Source organism: Haemaphysalis longicornis, unplaced genomic scaffold, assembly GCF_048455015.1.
Source record: "Haemaphysalis longicornis isolate Haplotype H1 unplaced genomic scaffold, Haemaphysalis longicornis Haplotype H1 scaffold_13, whole genome shotgun sequence".
NCBI lineage: Eukaryota > Metazoa > Arthropoda > Arachnida > Ixodida > Ixodidae > Haemaphysalis > Haemaphysalis longicornis.
Window position 1 is genome coordinate 67,003,347 of NW_027526233.1, and position 20,291 is coordinate 67,023,637.

Here is a 20,291-nt window from a genome sequence, read left to right on the forward strand (position 1 = left end):
AAATTTGCGAATCTCTTGTAAGCCCACCACCAGTGACGTTTAATGAGGGTGAGGTTTGTAGTATGGCAGACCACGTGACTCCGCAACACGCAGCCCTGTGCATTGCCCGTTTCTAAGGTTTATTAGAGAGGTTGGGGTTTCTCATGTAAAATCACGTTTTTTGTTTTAAATCAAATGACTGTTGTGAGTGGAGCGCGGATTGTTTTTTGCACCTATTTGTCAGCACATTCGCGCGTTGCCTTTACGCGTAAGGATTCCCAGTTGTTCGCAAAACTCGCCATTTTGATCGGGATCCAGTCAATACTACGGATGCAATGATTTCTTCGCTCGACAGCCATAAACACACTTGAGATCTTAATAACGCCTATGCTTCTGCTACTGTTTATCTTAGATCACAGGAAATATGAACGTAATACTATTGAACATAGCAAACACAGGTAGAAAGTGAAGAACGTACAAAACACCGCGCTGGCTACCGGGAGAACGGTATTGATGTGTAAAGCCGGTGGTTAAAGCCAAGCATATCAATGAAATGTAGCTTTAAAACGAAACAGCGTGTGAGGAAAGTAGAATCTTTGTAATTGAAAACGAGCGACCCTGTTCATTAAAAATCTTCATATAGGCTGGTAGCGACCAAATATGAAAAAAGTATAGTAAAACTAATGTCGATGGTAGGATGTATTTAGGTACGGTCACGTACTTTTATTTTGTTGCTAACCCTATTCACAAATCAGCCTATCAATAGCAGGAGTATGCGCCATGAAATTGACGCGTAGTAACTGTCAGCTTTAGTGCCAGCAATTTTCTATAATAACAAAGTTTCCCATTCCCTCCAAAAGAACTTGAGAAAAATATGAAAACTTTCTCACATTAAACAGTGTCATATTTGGGTGAAAACATTCGGTCAATGTGCGCCCAAGGTATGCTGAAATGTCGGCCTTTCGATGGTCAAATTTTCACAGACATCAATCTCAAACAAATGGCGAATTTATAAAACAAACGTTCGCTCTCTAAAGTAAGCTGTATTAAAATGATAAAAATTTATACCGATAAGGGGTTTCTTAGATACAGGTATACAATCGCACTCCTTCATCATCAGTGAGTGTGTTGTCATACTCAGAGCGGTTCTTTCTCCGCCATTTGTAAGTGACCCTTTTGACACAATGCACTCCCGTTTTGACAGACGCACTTCTGCACAGAGATACTGTAGAACTTTCCCGGTCGACCATTTTGTCCATAAATAAATGTTTAATTTTTTGCAGAACGCCATCGGTTCCACTAGCAATGGGTTTGCTTGAAAATGCATCAGGATTGCGTATTTTCCTTATTGATTCTTGGGGGTTTCGACATGATAAGACTTTAGTCTTCATGACATGATAAGCAAAAAAGGATGATTTAGTCCTCAAGTAACAGGCCTTTGAAACAATGAGCCAAAGCCTTTCTTTCTGTTAAATGTTTGGCCTACTGAAGCAGATATTTGATAATTGAAAAAGATAAGCATGAACTTTTGCTGATAACTGTGATTCTGCGATGATTGACTATCAGCACCAAAACGGTGCTTCACAGCAATAATGTTAGTGCAAGAGTAACAAGGCTCAAAACGCAGCATACACAAACACACAAATAGGATATAGCGTGGTTGCACTACGCAGTTATGTTTCGCTTTTCATTGATGCTTTACGGAAAAGTAAAACACAAAAATTATCACTTTATTTGCATTAAATCAGGCAATCGATGGCAACCTACTGAGTCTTTTTACAGGATTTATTTTTGTTTGACATTACCTACTGTTTTCTGGCGGACTTGTGCTCATTATGTTTCCGCTGTTTCGAAACAAGAGTGAATTGAAATTTTCTATTCTCTTCAGGCTAAAACATGCTACCGCCTGTGTTGAAGACACGCAGCCGCGCTGTTTAATGCGAGGCAGTTTTTTGAAGCTGAAGACGGCGCCTTTTGTGAATGCTGAAGAAGTGCTGTCGTTTTCAATTTGCAATATTAATCCATGATTTCTATAGGAATCGTACAAGAAAGCATTAGTGCGCCCTCAGTGGAAACTGTTTTTATCAACGAAACCTAAACGTATTTCCACTGGCTGCAATACCCGCTGATGAACTCCTGCTGTAGCATGTATAGTGTCAAAAAGGAATTCATTGTTCGCAGATGGGGGGTGAAGTGAAACACCACTATCGCTTTTACTACACCCGCAGCTCCGATGTGCGAGCCATAAAAGTATTCCAAGTAAATAATCGCGGAATTGTGTTGTAATCTACAAAAGAACACAACCTCTCGTATTTCACTTTAAGCTCATTAGTGCTCAAGTGGCAAGGGACAGAATGTGCGTTTCGATATAATTGACGGATAAGTAGTTACGGAAAACCGGTTTCTACGCTTAGGTGGTATTAAGTAAAGAAGTCACTCATTGAATAACTGTTAAAATCTACAAAATAGTAACAGGAAGAACGCAGATCACCCATTATTAGGTTCCCGTTACGGGCTTAAAATATTTTTGTGTCTGCTGTGCGACTGATTATTTTGTCACTGGTTTAAAATAGTGAAGATCATTCGCTTTAATTTTGCTTACACTTTGCTCCCAAACTATCTATATTGATTAGAAATCAATTCTAAAAACAGGCTGCTGCATTTTTATAGCCTTGATGTTCAGACAAGGAAATGTGTAGAAGAGCCTTAGGTTTGTTCCAGAAAAAATTTTGTGCTTCCGCAAGTATCGTTTTAATATATTTTACCTCATTCAAAGTAGTATACAATAAGCTTGAAAAGTGTTGTATAAGTGGTCTGCTGCTGTGCGTTTTTGCTTGTGTCATCTTCTCATTAGTTTAACGAGCCTCTTTTTCTGTAAAACGCAGCTCAAAAGATTTTGAGTACAATAAACCAGACAAAAGACCCATGCGAAGATTTCTACAGCTATGCCTGCGGCAATACATCACCAGAAAGACCAAAAGAATTCATCCAACCGGATGTGTTCAGTATGTCTTCAAGTTTTTTTATATTCAGTACATAATATTCTACTCAAACTTGCTTTAGTTGCCATCTTTATATTTTGAGCGTCTAGCATGGGAGCTTTTCTCGTTTGCTTAGTGCCACCCTCGAAAAAATAAATATTTATGGTCTCACTAACAGGGTGGCATTTAGTACTAACAATGGGCTTATTGAACAAAACGTCAATAATTATCTTCCTCTAACTTATTTAATTCAGCGAAGTACAATAGAATTGTCTTTGCGCTCTGAATAAGATGTAAACCAATACTAGGTGAAAAGCACAATACAGATGAGAGTGCCATTTATTTCCACAACTTGTGGTGATGTAAGCTCTTAGAGCGGAGTAACTTCACTCCCACCAAAATTACCCACGTGTGTTTTTGTGCCACTGCGAATGTGCCCGAAATCCAAAAGTGTCCTTCTGCTTACTTTCTTTTACCTTTCTTTTCACCACTCTACCTTTTCCTCTCATCTGGCTCGTCATACAATACTTCGTCGGCATTTAAGAAGTTCAAAATCCTTGGTGACCTAAAAGGACACTGAAGTGATTTAAAAAAATTGCGGGATTACTTGCGGAAATTGCAGTCCAGAGTTTATAGGCTACGCTTAGAACACTGAGTGCATTTGCACGAATTTATTTAGTAGAAAAATCAATTAAGAAATGCTGTGCCACTCTGCTTCCTCGCCCATTTATTGCGGCGTTTTCATTTGACGTCAGGAGGAAGTGACTTGGCTTGACTGCGCTACTGCACACCTCGCCAATTTTCCGATCGACCCAGCGTTTGGTCCGCCGGCCACCGACCAGTCGTCGCAATTCGTTCGCTCAGTTAAACCTAAGCCATGACGGGTTTCTGATTGGAAGAATGTGACTTTCTTTACTTTGTTAGCTACAACGCTGTGTCAAGCTCCAAGTCCACGTCGATCCACAGAAGCGCTGCACAAGCGCACATGCGACGCTTCGCTGTCTGGTACACTGGTACGAAATTTTAAGGCCATATGAAGGCGGGAAAAGAGTCTTCTAAGTCAATATAGGTACTAAGGAAACAAAATCACCCGAAATTTCTACCGTACAGCGTAATACTAGGGTGCAAGGAGTACTTCCTTGCACTGCGTGAACAAGCGCAGCGGTAGGCTGCTGGAGACTGTGCGTAGTAGTTTTTCTTTTTTCAATCTTTATAAAATAATTAGCTACTTATTATCCGGATACAAGATGAAAAGAGCGCTAATTTGAGCCAGTATACACAGTGCAAGCTGCAACAGGTGCTTGACAAGTCCACTTAAGTGTACCTTTTAGGCGGATGATACAAAATGGATGAAGCAAAACCAGTCTTAAACAGATATGTCTGCGGCGTCGGTCAGTTTTATACAGAATATCCGAACGTACGTATTTTTTGTCGGCGTTACCGTCCTAAATTTCCAGCTTAACAATACCGACTTCTTTTGCATAGAATGTCCCATTGTTTTATGTGTAATGGTAAAGGGACACTGAAGTGATTGGTACACATTGCGGGATTACTAGCGAAAATTGTAGTCCTGAATCCATAGGCCATGTTTTGACCACTCAGAGTACGTTTAGGCCAATTTAATTAGTAGAAAAGTCAAATCGAAAATGTTGTCCTTCTGTCTGCATCCTCGCCCATTTTCTGTGGCGTTTTTGTTTGACGCCAGGAGGAAATAGTTTGGCTTGACCACGCTACTACACGGGTCGCCGACCTTCCGACAGAGCCAGTCGGCCCATCGTATAGTCCGCCGGCCGCCGACGTGTCGTCTCAATTCGTTCGCTCAGTTGAAACTAAGCCACCACACGTTTGAGAATGGAAGAATGTGCGCTTCCTTAGCTTTTTAACAAGCTCCAAGTCCACGTCGCTCCACACAAGCGCTCCACTAGCGCACATACGACGCTTCGCTGACTGATACACTAGTTGGAAAATCTAAGGCCACTTGGAGGCGGGAGAAGTCCACAAATCAATATAGGTGCTAAGGAAATAAAAATAACTTAATCTTTTACCACTGCATAAAACTAGAGAGCAGGAGGCACGTTTTTGCGGCGGGTGATCAAGCACAGCGGTCAGCAGCCCGACCACAATTCTGCGAACCGTCTAAGAAATGGGATTGCTAGACGTGAGGTATTGTGGATAATTGGGAGAAGCTTACTTCACGAGCGCCATACAAGAAATAGTCATTTAAGCTAATTGAAATGCTAGAACTAAATAAAAGTCTAAACTGGGTATACATTACATACCTTAAATTTCCATCGCCGACACCGCTGGCCCGTGATTTGTGGTCCGGAGTGCTAGGCATGATATTTTGCAACTCTCAAGTTCGAATCCACGAGGATACATTACTTTTTTTAAGTTAATTTATTACATTTTCGGGGGATATTTTCTATACTGAGTTCACCATTTTTGAGCCGCAACGTTCACTGCTCCACGAACGAGTTCGCAAAGCGCTTGAAGATGGAGTATGACTCGCTAGTGAGTACTCGTTGACTTCCTGCTGCTATAAGCACCGAACGCTGGCTGGCAGTGAGCACAGGCCAGAATCAGCAGACCCTTGGGCTGGTGCGAACACGCTATTTACGATGCAGGGATAAGTGAGGCAAGCTCAAAAGATGGGGGGAAAGCGCATGGCATTTGAACTTCTGCAGTGTTGTGAAGGGTGTAAATCCACTGTGTAGGCTTCGGCTAGTGATTGAATCGATTGTAAGCCGTCCTGGGAAGGTTTTTCTTATACATTTTACAGCCGACAAAATGGCAGATGCGTGGTACCAGGATAATTGAGATATCGAGAATACCCATCCAACGATAACGTCCGATGTCAAGCATGTTGTTTTACAAAACCGAAACTTGTTTGAATGCTAATCGTGGACATCGTCTAATCACGGTGCACCACCTACCGACGCACTTGAGGCGGGCCGCGGACCGCGCTTGGTATTTTTCGCCTACCGGCCTTTATAAAAAAATTTCGACTTATCAACCGGATAAACGATGAAAAGTGTGTCGATTTGAGCCAGTCTACTCAGTGCAAGCAGAAAAGAGAGTTTGACAAGTTTACTTAAGCATCCCTTTAAGGGGGAGATTAAAAAAAATGGATGTATCAAAAATATCCTGTCAGCATTTGAACATATTTTCAATACATGTTATCAGCCTAGGAGAGGTAATAGGATTGCACCAGCCCCTTCTAAGCGGCACATTGTGCCGTATTCATTTACAACACCAAACAGTGTGTTCACAGAGCAGAGAATTTCTTACTGAACACTGAGTTCTCGTTAACAAATTTTACCAGAACGTTGAGGTAGAAACTTCAGATATTGGCCCGGGAATAGCCCGTACGATCAAGGAGGGAATCGACACGGTACTATCGCTTGGAGAACTTCCTAGCCCTCGGTGCAACCAAGCCGAAATAATTAATTCAGCCTTTAGAATGCTGGATGCGCTTCAGTCCCTGCAGAAACATAGACTAAAGTTGTGTTTATGGAGGCAGAAGTGAAATAACCCGGAAACCGCACTTGTTTCAAATAACCGGATTTGTTACCCAGCGCCATAATAATGCCGTTAAGCTCAAAACGTATTTCGAACATCTAGGTGAACAATAGGTAAAAAAAAACCATGAATCATCTATGCGGAAGGAGAGACAAAAGATATTTTTATTCCTCACCAAAATCACCTGCAGACAAGTCATTGAATGAATGACATGTATTGTAACAGAAGACAGATCCGCGCAAGGTTGCCCAATGGTGTACACATAAAAGCTCTAAGGCGGAGGCGTTTGCCCTCATAGTTAGAATTTCAGGCTCAAACGGAGCAAAATATCTATATTTACCCGTTCAGAGAAACACCAAATTTCGTGATCTCTTCTGACGTTCACGAGTTGCGGGCTAGGTATGGCGCAGTAGCCTACTCTGACACTTGCAATCGTTGCAAAGGAGGTTATTTGATCTCTCGCACCAGAAAAACCACTATGTCGGCTAGAAATAAATTCCACACACTTACATCATTCCGTTAATATGCCCGGTAAAAAAAAAATAACACACATTATCCACATATCAGGATAGCCATGACACATTAGCCGTATCAGTGGACTGTAGAACACCGGAAGCGTGCTTTCTGCTGACTGTCGATGACTTCCTTTCGTAATAAGCCCTTCCTCCTCTTTTTACCACTCCAGTGTTGGATCCAAAATAAACGACAAAGAGCCACAGGAGCCGTCATCAAACGTAGCTGGGTATGGTTCAAGATCAATCAATCAATCAATCAATCAATCAATCAATCAATCAATCAATCAATCAATCAATCAATCAATCAATCAATCAATCAATCAACCAACCAACCAACCAACCAACCAACCAATCAATCAATCAATCAATCAATATATCAATCAATCAATCAATCAATCAATCAATCAATCAAAGATCCCAATAATTAACCACAGCACTCGACAAGTCGCTTGCGTAGTGCTGGGACACTGCAGCATGGCCTTGATGGCAGCATATAGGAAAAGATGGGTGCATTGAAAATTACGCTTCCAATTTTTGGTATGGCATCCATCATTTCTGGCTCCGGTAAGAGTCACCTTGCGTTCATGACCATGTGCCAGAGCATGAGCCTCCATTACAAATAACTCTACGAAGCTGCTTAGAAGCCTACAAAAAAGCATCTAAGCAACTGCAGAATATTGTGACCACCATAATTCACATGCAATCAGAAAAAAAATTTATTGACCACACATGCTTGACCACTCAAAATTAACTTTCCAGAATGTTTGCAGAAAATAATACCCCCAGGTAACGCTAGCAACAATATGAAAGCTGCTTCGCGATGAATAGCTTTGCCTGTTGAGAATGTGGACACATCTGTTTTGACATCCTTCTCAAACCCCGTAGTCATTCCTGACCATAGGACCTCACATCTTGGAGCGCCATCCAGTAAATATTACCGACAGACCACACACCAGTGATCAACAACGTGTATCAACAATGAACATACAATTTTGGTCCTGGGACTGGCATGTTAGCCGAGTTTCAATCCTTGGATCTAGAGAAATTTTCCTGTGCACTAAAACTAAGTGACCACAACTATGGCAAATCTCAAGATCAAAGATCGCACACTAGGCTTTCGTTAATACACCATTAGATACGTCCCTTACAAAAAAATAATTGCTAAGATATCCACATAAATTCGGCACCATGTGAGTTTTCCCTCTCACAGGATGAGAAAATCGCAGCGAAAGAGGGAAGCCGGTGCTTCATCAAAATACACCTTATCGCGGAAAAGGTGGCACGAGTCCTAAGAATTTGAATGGCTAGATTACTAAAGGGCAAAGGCAGCTCAGGGATACTTATTTTATAACCCTACCTACCGCGATCGACTGCCTGTTTGAAGTACAAGGTATGGCAGACACCGGTGTTTCTTGTGAAAGCGAAAAAATGTGGAGCATCCTACAGAATCTCTTCAGGTCTTATGTCCTATTCATTGACAATATTGTATGGTGAGAAAACAATGCACAAAGTGTGGTATCAAGGCGGACCAATCACCTTTGTTATGTGGACTCTAACCGACATGTTCTACAGTGGTATCAATGGCTTCATAAAAAAATTCCAGCCACACAACTCTGCCATGGAAATAATACAAACCGATTTTTTCCCTAAATTATGGATTTAGTTGTGCCTGAAGAAAGCGTCCGAGTCACTCTTGACGTCGCCTCCCTATGTACAAATATATCAAACTCGGCCGGCATGATATCAATAATTCAAGCGTTCTATAATTCATACCAATACAACGCAAGTCATTCTCGCACACTCAGTGTAGATCTAAAGCTTGTTTGGAGCCAATAGGCGTAATTTGTCAAAAAGCGTACGGTGAAAATCAATAAAACCTCGATGGAAACACAAATAGCAGCCAACTATGGTAATATCTGGGAGATGTTTTTGGATGCTCTACTACTATTACGGTGTTAATACTTAGGTGCAACCCTGCACCCAACTATTCCAAATTTTTACGCAGCACACAGCTTCGTATTCTTTTTTTTCAAGGTTGATGGCAGACAATTGTTTCATTTGGTGCCAAGCGGAAGAGGCGTTTAAAACATTCATTACCACTTTAAACAACGCTCACGAGAATATTTGATTAATCGGTTCGCATTACGCATCTGCCCATTAGTTTCAAGATGTTTCAGTAAACCAAGAGACCGGCATCACTACTTGCATTATAAAACCAGCCTCGTTAATCGCCGTAAACGTGGCATACAATTCAGTCAGTCTCAGCGTTTTAAAACACTATGGTGCGAACTTACTCATTCCGCCTCTAAACATAAAAAATTAAGCAATGACCTCACTCGACAACAATGCCTGCTGTCTGAATGAATGATGCTATAGGACGTAAGAAAAACTGAACCCTTGCCACCTCATAAACAGCATGAACGCTGAATACTTGAACAAGATCTCTAACCTCATTATAACCTATTCCTGTTCACCTCACGTAAATAGGGTACTCAGTAAAAAACGCCAACATTTTTCTTACGAAGACTGTGGTTGTTACGAAGTGGTTTTCATGAGCTTCACTGCATTGTGAACAGATGTGCCAGCAGCCTCATAGATATTGTAATGTCGTTTAAGGTCAGTATCCTTACCTTCACGGGCAGTGGGACCAGCAAGCACTCTCGATCAACCTGCACCGAATGATGAGTAAGCCATCGGTTTCCAGCAGCACCACATATTCAGCATCTTCCCAGATAAGAGTGAGACTTTCTGTGACAGCGAAAACATTGTGTACTCTATAAATATAATAATAGAGGTTAACGACCTTCTTTACACTGTGAATCTGTTTAGGAAGCCAATTGACAACCAGATCTCACACATACAGCCCCTACCACACCTTCCCCTCTCTAAACATGTTAATAAGCTCGATCACCCCTTCTACGCATTCACAGGGCGGTGCATCTTTCTACTTAAAAGGAGATTATGACCCTGATACGCGCGAAGTGCACCTCATCTAAACGTTTAAGTCTGTTTTGATTGACATAAAAAAAAGAAGAAAGGTCACACTAACACATAAGACTTAACCGTGGGAAGCTGGACGCCAGAGGAGCGTGTTTCCTCTTTTTTGCCTCACGGCGTTGTTCATGCGTAGCCGCTGTACGAGCGACCACAGCTGGATGTTCGTTCTACTGTATTGCACACGGTCTGCGCGCACATTGCTTTCCTTCGTTGGGCGCACATATCACTACGGGGGCAGGGTCTTCGCCTTTCTCCTCCAGGTGACGGCATGGGTCTCGCTCGCTTCTCTGTTCCCTCCTCTCCTCTCTCTCCCCGCCATCGGGCGCTGCTCCAATCCGGGCGTTTGCGGAAGGGGGTGTTGTTTGACCTCGAGGTGTCAAGGTAAAGCTGGCCATCCCAGGAAGACAGCCCGAGACATCGTCCTGTAGCTTTCGCTACAAAAGGCCAACCCAAGGTGCGGCATGCAAAGTGATGCGCCGGAGGCGAACCATACTGCGAGCAACTGAGTACTTTGTTTGAATGAAAAGCGCGTTTTTGGCGGATATTTTTTCCCCATTGACTTTTCACTTTTGTTCTCATTTCGATCTTGCCGATTTGTGTAAATTGGTCCTAAAAGAAATGTGTACTTCTTGAGTACAGTTTCCATACCCTCTAAATTGTAATATACATACAAGTCACAATTTGCACCCTTCTAATTTTCTAGGAATTATCAATTGCTATCGACCAGCTCTGCGTCCCTTTCTTTCTTCCCTTTTTCCAAATTTTATACCCCTTCTTTTCGTTTCTAGCTTGGCGGTTATGGTCTTCCACGAGTCCTCTTCACGAGCGACATGCGCACTTCTCACTTAGTTTTTGTATGTGTTTTAGCGTTGTTTCATTTTTTTCTGTTTATTCGTGTAATCCATCTTACATTAAATACAAAATGCATTGCTACATTGCGTTGGTAAATTGTACTTCGTTGCCCTTGTGCGTCCTCCTCCTGGACAACTGTTGCCCGTATTCATGAAAATGTCTCCGCCATGCCGCAGCATACGAAAATAAGTGCCGTTAGAAAGTATCCTTGAACCAGTTTCAGCTCCGCATTCGCTGCTGCGTTTTGTCCTCTCATACAGCCTTCCAAACGTTTTCTTTTTTTTTATTTTTGTGCTCAGGAATTTGGTGTCCGTGATTTACCGTGAATCTATTCCATCTTGTGGCTTTTAAAACCACACATTTTCTTCTTTCTTTGTGCATTTTACTGTTTTCAAATTTGCAGCGCTTCACCATATGCATGTGGCATTTTTAAAGAAAACATATCAGCAGGCGGGGGTACTGACGGTCACCTCCCACAGCGTGAAATTACACATGTGTGCAATCAGCGACTCAGACCTCAGGCTCGCCTCTCCTTCTTTAAAATGGGGCCCCCAGTGACACTGCACGCTTTCGTTACCCCCAAGCCGTGCCTTTCACCGTGCGGCACGTTTCTCCTGTATTCGCCGGTGCCACTACTGCCTCTTCTTCTTTTCTCCCAACCCCCGCCTTTTTGCTTTTTATTATTCTTTATGTTTGGTCGCATAGATGCTACCTTTGGTTGTGTATAGTTTCTGCACCCACGAAAAAATGAATGTGAACCTGCACTATATGTATATTTGAGAAAGGCAGTTCTCATATAATCATCATAGGCCTAGTTTTGTCCGCTGCAGGACGAAAGCATCTCTCAAACGTTTCCGTTTAGGCCTATCAAGTGCTAGATGAGTAAATGCTTTCCCGCCAAATTTTCATAGCTCATCTCTCCTAGAAGTCCTCGGCTATTGACTTCTTTATACATTCAGTGAGTCAGTTTGCATGAGAATGGTAAGTCGTTGTTTTCCGGTGATTGGTGCAAATCAGTTTCACGACTTAGTTAATTATTTGGGTCTTTAACGCCGTCCCTGGGTCAGTGATGACTACCGTAGGTGACCCACGGCGAAGTACAATGTTTTTCATCACACAGCACCTCTTCTTTAGCAGTGCCCCGAGGAAGACACTTCGTGTCGCAATAGTGAGTGAGTTACCTGCAGCAACAACGATACACCTGTGGGCAGAGAAGGAGAGAGGAAAAGGACCCAAAAGTTTCATGCATACATGTCGAAACGGTACCTTAGTTCGTACCTGCCACGGTAGCTCAGGGGCTAAGGCGTTCCGGTGCTGGGTACGAGGTCGTTGGTTCGATTCCAGGCCGCGCCGGCCGCTTTTCTGATGGAGACGAAAAGCAAAAACTCCCGTGTGTACAAGATGTCGGCGCATGTAAAAGATCCCCAGTTGGTCAAAATAAATCCGCAGCCTCCTCTACGGCGCGCCTGATCGCCTTTGTTGCGTCGGCCCGTTAAAGAGGGGGCGCCACCTAAGGTCGAGGCGATCGAACGTGCTTCGCGTCGGCTCAGTGAATGTTACCAAATTTCGGTGGACCTTTTTGCCCCACTGAGTGTTAAAAGCTACTATCGTGTTCAGCTTCACACGAGGAGTAGGCTGACAGCTAATTTGGTGAGTTTCCGCAATATTTTGCCGATTTACGGGACTTGTAATGCTCCGAGGCGGCACCGCCTGGCTAATGCTACTTCTGGCTTAGCTCGAGCCCAGCGCCCGGCCACGCCGGCGGCAGCCGCTAGGCCTTACGCCGGCTGCCCCAACGCATCCGAGGCTTGAGATGGCCACCGCCATTGAAGTGAGCGTTGAGCCCTACCACGGGGCTGAGGATTTAACGCCACAAGCAACCATCGTCGACCAATCAACCGGCCGCACCGTCGCCGCCGTGCCGGGAGAGATCCTCGCGGCCGACGACACCGCCGGCCGGGTGCTGCCGCGTCGCCGCGTCGCCGCCAGCGCAGTAGCCAAGCAGCTAGGGTCCACAACGAAGCAAGCATCGCTAACCCGTGAGTCCGCCGCCAAGGCCTCACCCATTTACAACCCCCACTATGTCAAGAAAGTTAACGCTGCAATGACTAAGTCGGCACGCATGCCCGCAGGCATACCGAGGGATGAGCAAAAGATTATAATTAGACCGCGGGGCGGACTTCACGCCGGGCGCATCAGAGCGACAGAGCTCATGGCAGCAATAAGAACGGCCACCGGTATCGCAAGGGACAGACACCATTTGCCCGAACACGCAAGAGCACATGATCGTTGTAAGCACGCTGTGCGAGGCCCGCGCAGCGAAGTACGCACAGCTACAGTCGCTACGGGTGAGCGAGCAAGAATACGATTTCTATGCATACCAAGACGCCCCCGACGGCACTGCCAAGGGAGCGATACACGGTATAGACAGGGAAGACACCGTAGAGGAGATTACAGAGAATGGAGTTCACAAATACAATCCGCTAGCGCTGGACGCGCATCGCATTGGCAATTCCACGGCGGTGATCGTCCTGTTTCAGGGCCTCAAAGTACCGTCGACAGTCAAGTACGGCGCAGTACTGCTAAGGTGTAACCTGTACAGACAACACCGAGAAGTGTGTACCACGTGTGGAAAGATTGGCCACAGAAGAGACGTATGTCAGCAACCGCACGTGCGGGTATGCCTCACGTGTGGCAAACTAGACTCGGGAGAGGAACACGAATTAGAGTGCAAACCGCATTGCAAACTGTGCGGAGTGCCCCACACGACCGGAATGCAAGGCTGCACAAACAAATTCAAGAACCCATATATCGTGAAACGGCGGCAATGGGAGAAAAAGGAAAGTAGAGCCCCGAGAGAAAAGACGACCGCAATTTCCCGCCATAAGGTATCGCCACGGAAAAGCGAGGGCGCAGCACCACTCGCGAGGAGGGGCGCAGCCGAGAGAGGCGCAGCCGCAAACGCGTGCGTGGCGACACCAGCTGTTCCGCCGATCGAGGGGCAAAGGGGAGGAGCAGGGGTAGAAGCGCGTCACGATCTTGTGGACGCGTGGAGTGGGCTGACGTGTTCAAGGTAACACCTGCGCGCCAAGCCCGCTCCCGATCTAGAACGCCGAGTAGAGCAGAACGTGAACGCGCGAGAGGAAGACCACAGATGAATCACCGAACCACACTAGAGGATAGGATACATGCGGAGAACACGTCGTTACGGAAAGAAAATGCTCAACTGAGACTACAACTGGCCGACATAAACGAAAAGCTGCAGCGTCTCCTGGTCGCACGGGAAAAGCAGCAACCACAACAGTAACCGCAACAGCAATCGCAGCAGCAACCACAGCGGAAAGCGCTGGCCCAACCAGGATGGGAGCTGGGACGGGCTCCGCTCCCCCAATCGCTCTTGCCGCGAAGCCAACCCCAGCCAACGACGCCCACAAAGCCAACGCCGCCGACAACTCCGGCAAACCAACAGCCGGAAAAGAAAGCAAGGAGTCCAGCACCATCACCACCACCTGGAGTGACCGAGGAAGACCACGTAGCCGATATGGAGGACCAAGAAGAAGACGAAACAGTCCCTGAAACGGCAGAAGACGAACAAGAAATGCGAACCCAACAAGGAATGCGGGCCGCCGACCGGAGTCGACTGCGGCGCTGCGTCGATAGAATCGACAAATTAAAGAGGGTCGACCGTCTAACCACGCGACTAGACACTCGCATCGACGAGCTCGAACGCAGCGTGAAGACACGGCTCGATGCGCTCCAAGAATTCTTGTATGAAAAGCTCGGCCACGACGAAGACGTGGTGGCAACAGGAGACCGCAATCACACCGATAACTCGAGAACACCAACACCATGAACAGACAACCCAAGAAGGCAAACTCGAAGATCACAATATGGCAGTGGAACGCCAACAGTTTAGACTGCCGCAAGGCACCGCTACTCCAAATCATCCAGAGCGCCGAGAAGCCCCCGGACGTCATCATGGTGCAAGACACGCACGCGGAGGACGCCCCGACCCTCTCGGGCTACAGGACGCACGCGAGCCCTCCGAGTGCGCGAGCCTGCGGAAAGGGAGCGGCGCAAGGCGTCTGCACCTTCGTAAGGAGGGGGATCCCGTTCGTGAAGCACGAGGACCTCCTCGCACGGAGCGCGGTTGAATAGTGCGCGACCGAGGTGGTGCTGGGAAAGAAGAAGAAGGAATCCTCCTGATGAACGTATACAGCAATCCCGCGCACCGCCAGCAAAAGTTCCGCACCATGCTGCACAAGACGCTGACGACGGCACCGAGAGACACGATATTGATCTGGGGAGACTTTACCCTCCTTACAAGGAGCTCGGATACACCCGCACAACGCTCAAGGGCAGGGAACTACTTGACGAGGCGCCCGACACGGGGTTCACCTTACGCACGGACCCCTCGGCTCCCACCCGAGTCGGCACTTCGGTGACCAGGGACACGAACCCGGACCTCACATTCGTCCGCGCGGCCAACACTACCAAAGGAGGCGTAAAGTGGTGAAACACGGGCCAGAATCTGGGCAGCGACCACTTCGTGATAGAGATCGAGCTGCCGAGGTCCGCACGACCCCGAGAGGAGCGCGATCACCGCCGACAAAATATTACTGATTGGAATCTCCTCCGCGCATGACTCGAAGAAGTAGGGCCCGCACGAGACATCACAGACATCGAGAACTGGACCAGCGACGTCGTTCGCCTAGCAAAGGGACGCGATGATGGAACACGACGTAGACGAGGACTGCCCCGGCATGGACAAACGCCTGGCGCACATGCTGCAAGTCCGCCGGTCGATGAGAACAGGTGGCGGGGAAGGCGCAACAACCACCGCCTCCGCAAGAGAATAGGGACGCTCAGCCGCTAAATCGAGACGTACAGCAGGGAGCTCTGCACCCAATGCTGGCACGCGGTGTGCAACAAAGCGGACGGTCAACTCCACAAGGGGAGAACGTGGAAGTTACTCCGCCACCCCCTGGACGAGACCGGCATTAAGGGGTACCAGCAACACCTCCTCGCGCAGGTCATACACGCGGCAACCAAAGCGCTGGTGGAAGAAGAGACGAGAAACCGCATAGATACCAAGTACCTCCGAAGCACCCCCGTCGAACGACACGGCGAATACGCGGGCTTGTACAACCCCGCTCTCGACCGCGATATCGAGGAGTGGGAGGTCCGGGCTGTGCTCAAGAGCATCAATTGCACGTCAGCGGCCGGACCGGACTGGATAACGAACAAGGCCCTACGAACCCTCGGCGACGGAGCCATCGAATCCTTGACGACATACTTCAACCGCTGTTGGTGTTCGGGAACACTTACCGAAGCAGTGGAAGACGGCGAAGACGGTACTCATTCCAAAGCCGGCCAAACCGCCGAGCATAGAGAACCTGCGCCCATTCTCCCTAACATCATGCGTGGGGAAGATCCTAGAACACTTCCTGAACAACAGGTGGCAACGATACCTAGAATCGGAGACACTCTATTCGGTATTCGGACGCCATGCTCGGCTTCCGGGAGAGACTGAGCACACAAGACGCAATGATTCAGTTACAACATGACATTCTGGACGCGTCCGTACGCACTCACGACAACAGGGCCGTGCTGGGGCTGGACCTGCGGAGTACGTTTGAAAAAGTCAAGCACTCCGCCATCCTCGTGCGGATCAGCAGCCTCGGCATAAGCAGAAGGGCCTATGAATATATTCGAGACATTCTTTCGGAACGAACCATGACAATACACGCGGGCGACCTAAAGCTGCCACCCAAGAAGATAGGTAGCACGGGAACCCCCCAGGGCTCGGTGATATCACCGCTGCTCTTCAACCTAGTCCTAATCTGCGTGGCGTGCAGGCTCTCGGAGATACCGCAGGTCCGCCACACCATCTACGCGGATGACATCACGCTGTGGGTCCCCGGGGGCAGCGACGGCCGCATGGAGGACGCGTTGCAGAAAGCGGCGAACGCCATCGAAGACCAGCTCATCGGCACGGGACTGCGTTGTTCGCCGCAGAAGTTGGAGCTGCTGATCGTCCACCGCCGGGCAGGTACCGCAAGAAAGAGGCAGAAGAATCGGCAAACATCCACGTACGAACAACGGACGGCACAGTCATTTACAGGGTCGCCACTCTCCGGGTCCTCGGCATGCACATTGAGGCCTACAGAAGCAACAAGACCGCGCTGGACCGCCTCTTCGCCAAGATCGGCGCGGCGGCCCGATTCATCCGGAGGGTGTCGACGTGGCACAACGGAACGAAGGAGGCCATCCTCTTGCGCATGCTCCAGTCCTTCGCGATGAGCCACGTCGTCTACGTCGGGGCGTTCCACCTCTGGCTGCGCCAGGAGAGGGACCGCATCAACGCGGCCATACGCAAGGTGTACCGGACGGCCCTGGGCTTGCTAAATAGCACCAGCACGGCCCGGCTGCTCGAGCTCGGGGTGCACAACACCCTCGAGGAGATCAGCGAGGCCCAACGAACGGCGCAACTCGAGCGCCTCGACACCACGAGTGCGAGCAGGCGTATTTCGGAACGCCTCAGGCTAGCGGGCACGACCACCATGGGTTCGGAGGTCGTAGGTTCGGATCCCAACCGGCGGGCATTTTTTCACCACTTTCTTTTCGACTAAAAAAGTTCATCTCTCTATGACCCACCATAACCTCCCCTTTGCTTTCCGAGGTTTTCTTGACTGCCAATCCTTATTTTCTGTCTCTTTTCACGGAGCCCCTCATTTCCCATTTTCTGATTCGCTACATGCTTAGCGAGGGCCTCTGTTCTGGCAGCCTTGGTGCCAAATGGAGCTTAAGATATTCAACGCTGGTCGACCACTCTCGACATGCCTTAGACACTCGAATCACGACCCGGGGGTTAAAAAGAAGGTCGCCTTCACTCCGAGTAGTCCGACTGGCGCTGGCTACCACCCCCAAGTGCAGGAAACAAAAATACCTTAACATAAATACCCGAGAAAGAGTTGGGGAAACAGCTCCGCCAGTAGCGTAGTGGTTATCGCACCAGACCGGTATTCTGGAGGTCGGGGGTTCGGATCCCACCCGGCGGGAATTTTTTAACCACTTTCTTTTCTACTAAAAAAATTTGGCATCTCTTTCTATGACCCACCACGACCTCCCCTCTCCCCTTCGCTTTCCGAGGTTTTCTTGACTGCCAACCCTTATTTTCTGTCTATATATATATATATATATATATATATATATATATAAATGTATATATATATATATATATATATATATATATATATATATATATATATATATATATATATATATATATATATATATATATATATCTATATATATATATATATATATATATATATATATATATATATATATATATATATTTATAAGGTTAGTAAAGACAGAGACACACGAGAAAGACGTTGAAAATAGAAATTAGTTTACTGAAGTTTCAGGAAGAGGAGTTCTTTTCTTCAACGTGCTTTGAAGAAAGGAAGTCGTCTTGCTCTTTTCAGTCCTATTTTCTGTCTTTATATTTATGTTGTGCCGAAGAGTATGAGCAGATGCCTCAGAGCAAGTAGAACTAACGCAGCGCTATCCGCCTATGCGGGTATGCGGTGCATCGGTGTAAGAAGACGAAGAGGCAGAAGAACGCTCGGCGTCTGGTCTCGCGGAACCCTGCTCTCGGCTCTTGCGTGTGCACGCCTCGACCGTGAATAAACCCCTCTATAAGCGACTACCCAGGCGTCGGATATCTCCTTTACAAGTGGTGGAGGAGCTGGGGTATCGATCCAGTCCTGGAGCTCCGGAGCCGCAAACTCCCCGCAGCCATGAACACCGGAGGCAGCCAGAGCGCTACGCCCTCGCCGCCGACTGTGATGTGCTCCGGTGGCATACGTGAGCGAGATCCACCGGGTTTCAACGGCGCCGATGAAAATGACGTGGAAGATTGGCTGGCATCATTCGAGCGAGTGAGTACGCATAATCAATGGAACGAAGCTATGAAACTAAGCAAAGTGAGCTTCTCCCTGCACGCCGTCGCTGAACTTTGGTACGGGAACAACGCGCATCGCTTCAAGACATGGGCTGATTTCAAGGCTCATTTTTTGTTTACTTTTGGCCGCCCAGCAGTCCGAAAGCTTCACGCAGAAGAGCGCTTGCGCGAACGTGCACCGCGCGCGGGTGAGACCTTCACAAGTTATATTGAAGATATTGTCGACCTCTGCAAACAGATAAACAGCAGTATGACTGATCCCGACAAAGTCAAGCACATACTGAAAGGCATTGACGACGACGCTTTTCAGATGTTGCTGGCTAAAAACCCGCAAACGGTTAGCGACATCATCAGTAATTGCCTGTCTTACGAGGAGCTGCGCAAAGAGCGGGCACTCACGAGGCGCAAAGTCATGCATGAGGGCTTGGCAAGCCTAGCCACTGATGCCCATGAGAATCCCGCCATGCTCCAGCACATCCAGCAATTGGTGCGAGAAGAGGTCGCTCGGCAGCTGTCCCTGCTGCCGTACACGGAACCGCCGCGCTCCCCACTTGCCGCTACTGTTCGTCACGTCATGCAAGAGCAGGTTGCCGAAGGACTCCTTTGTGTACGCCCGCATCCTCAGGTGGCCGCTCCTTTGACCTATGCCGATAACACCGCTAGACCATTTGCCGACGTCGCTGCGATCAGGATTTTCCACGACGCCACGCCGACACCATATGCTGAGGTCGCAGCGAGGCCCAGCGTCAGCCTTGCCATGGCCGCCCCTCCCATCACCACTGTGAGGCCATCGCCGCGTTCAGGATACCAAGCTGGCAATCCCTGGCGCACGGCCGACAACCGTCCCATCTGTTTTTCGTGTTGAATTCGGGGCACGTGGCCCGGTACTGCCGTCGCAACATGGTACCCCCGCGAGGAATTCCCCCGAATAGTTACCGTTCATCGCCGCCTTTTAATGTGCCGCCTACTCGTCCCCTGCTCGAGTCTGACCCGTCTGACCACCGCGACTTCAGCAATCGTCGTTCCATGTCCCCACGGCGACGCTCTCTGTCTCCTATGCGCCGCCGTCCTGCCTCCAGCGACGCGGAAAACTAGATGCCGCAGTTCCGGAGGCAAGAACTGCGTCGTTATAAACAGCCGAAGACCTAACTTTTCCCTATATAATGTAATTCATGTCGCTCTCGAAGGTGTCGCTACGGTCGCACTCATCGACACTGGAGCCGCTGTTTCGGTTATAGACGCAAATTATGCCGCCGTTTAAAGAAGGTGACGACGCCACATTCGGGACTATCATTACACACCGCTACCGCAGAACACATTTACCCCTTGGGCGCATGCACCGCACGAGTCGTCATTCAGGACATTCTGTACGTCATCGAGTTCATTGTTCTCTCATCGTGCTCACATCGAGTCATCTTGGGTTGGGATTTCCTGTAACGGAACAGAGCTGTTATCAATTGCGCCGTGCTGAAGTTG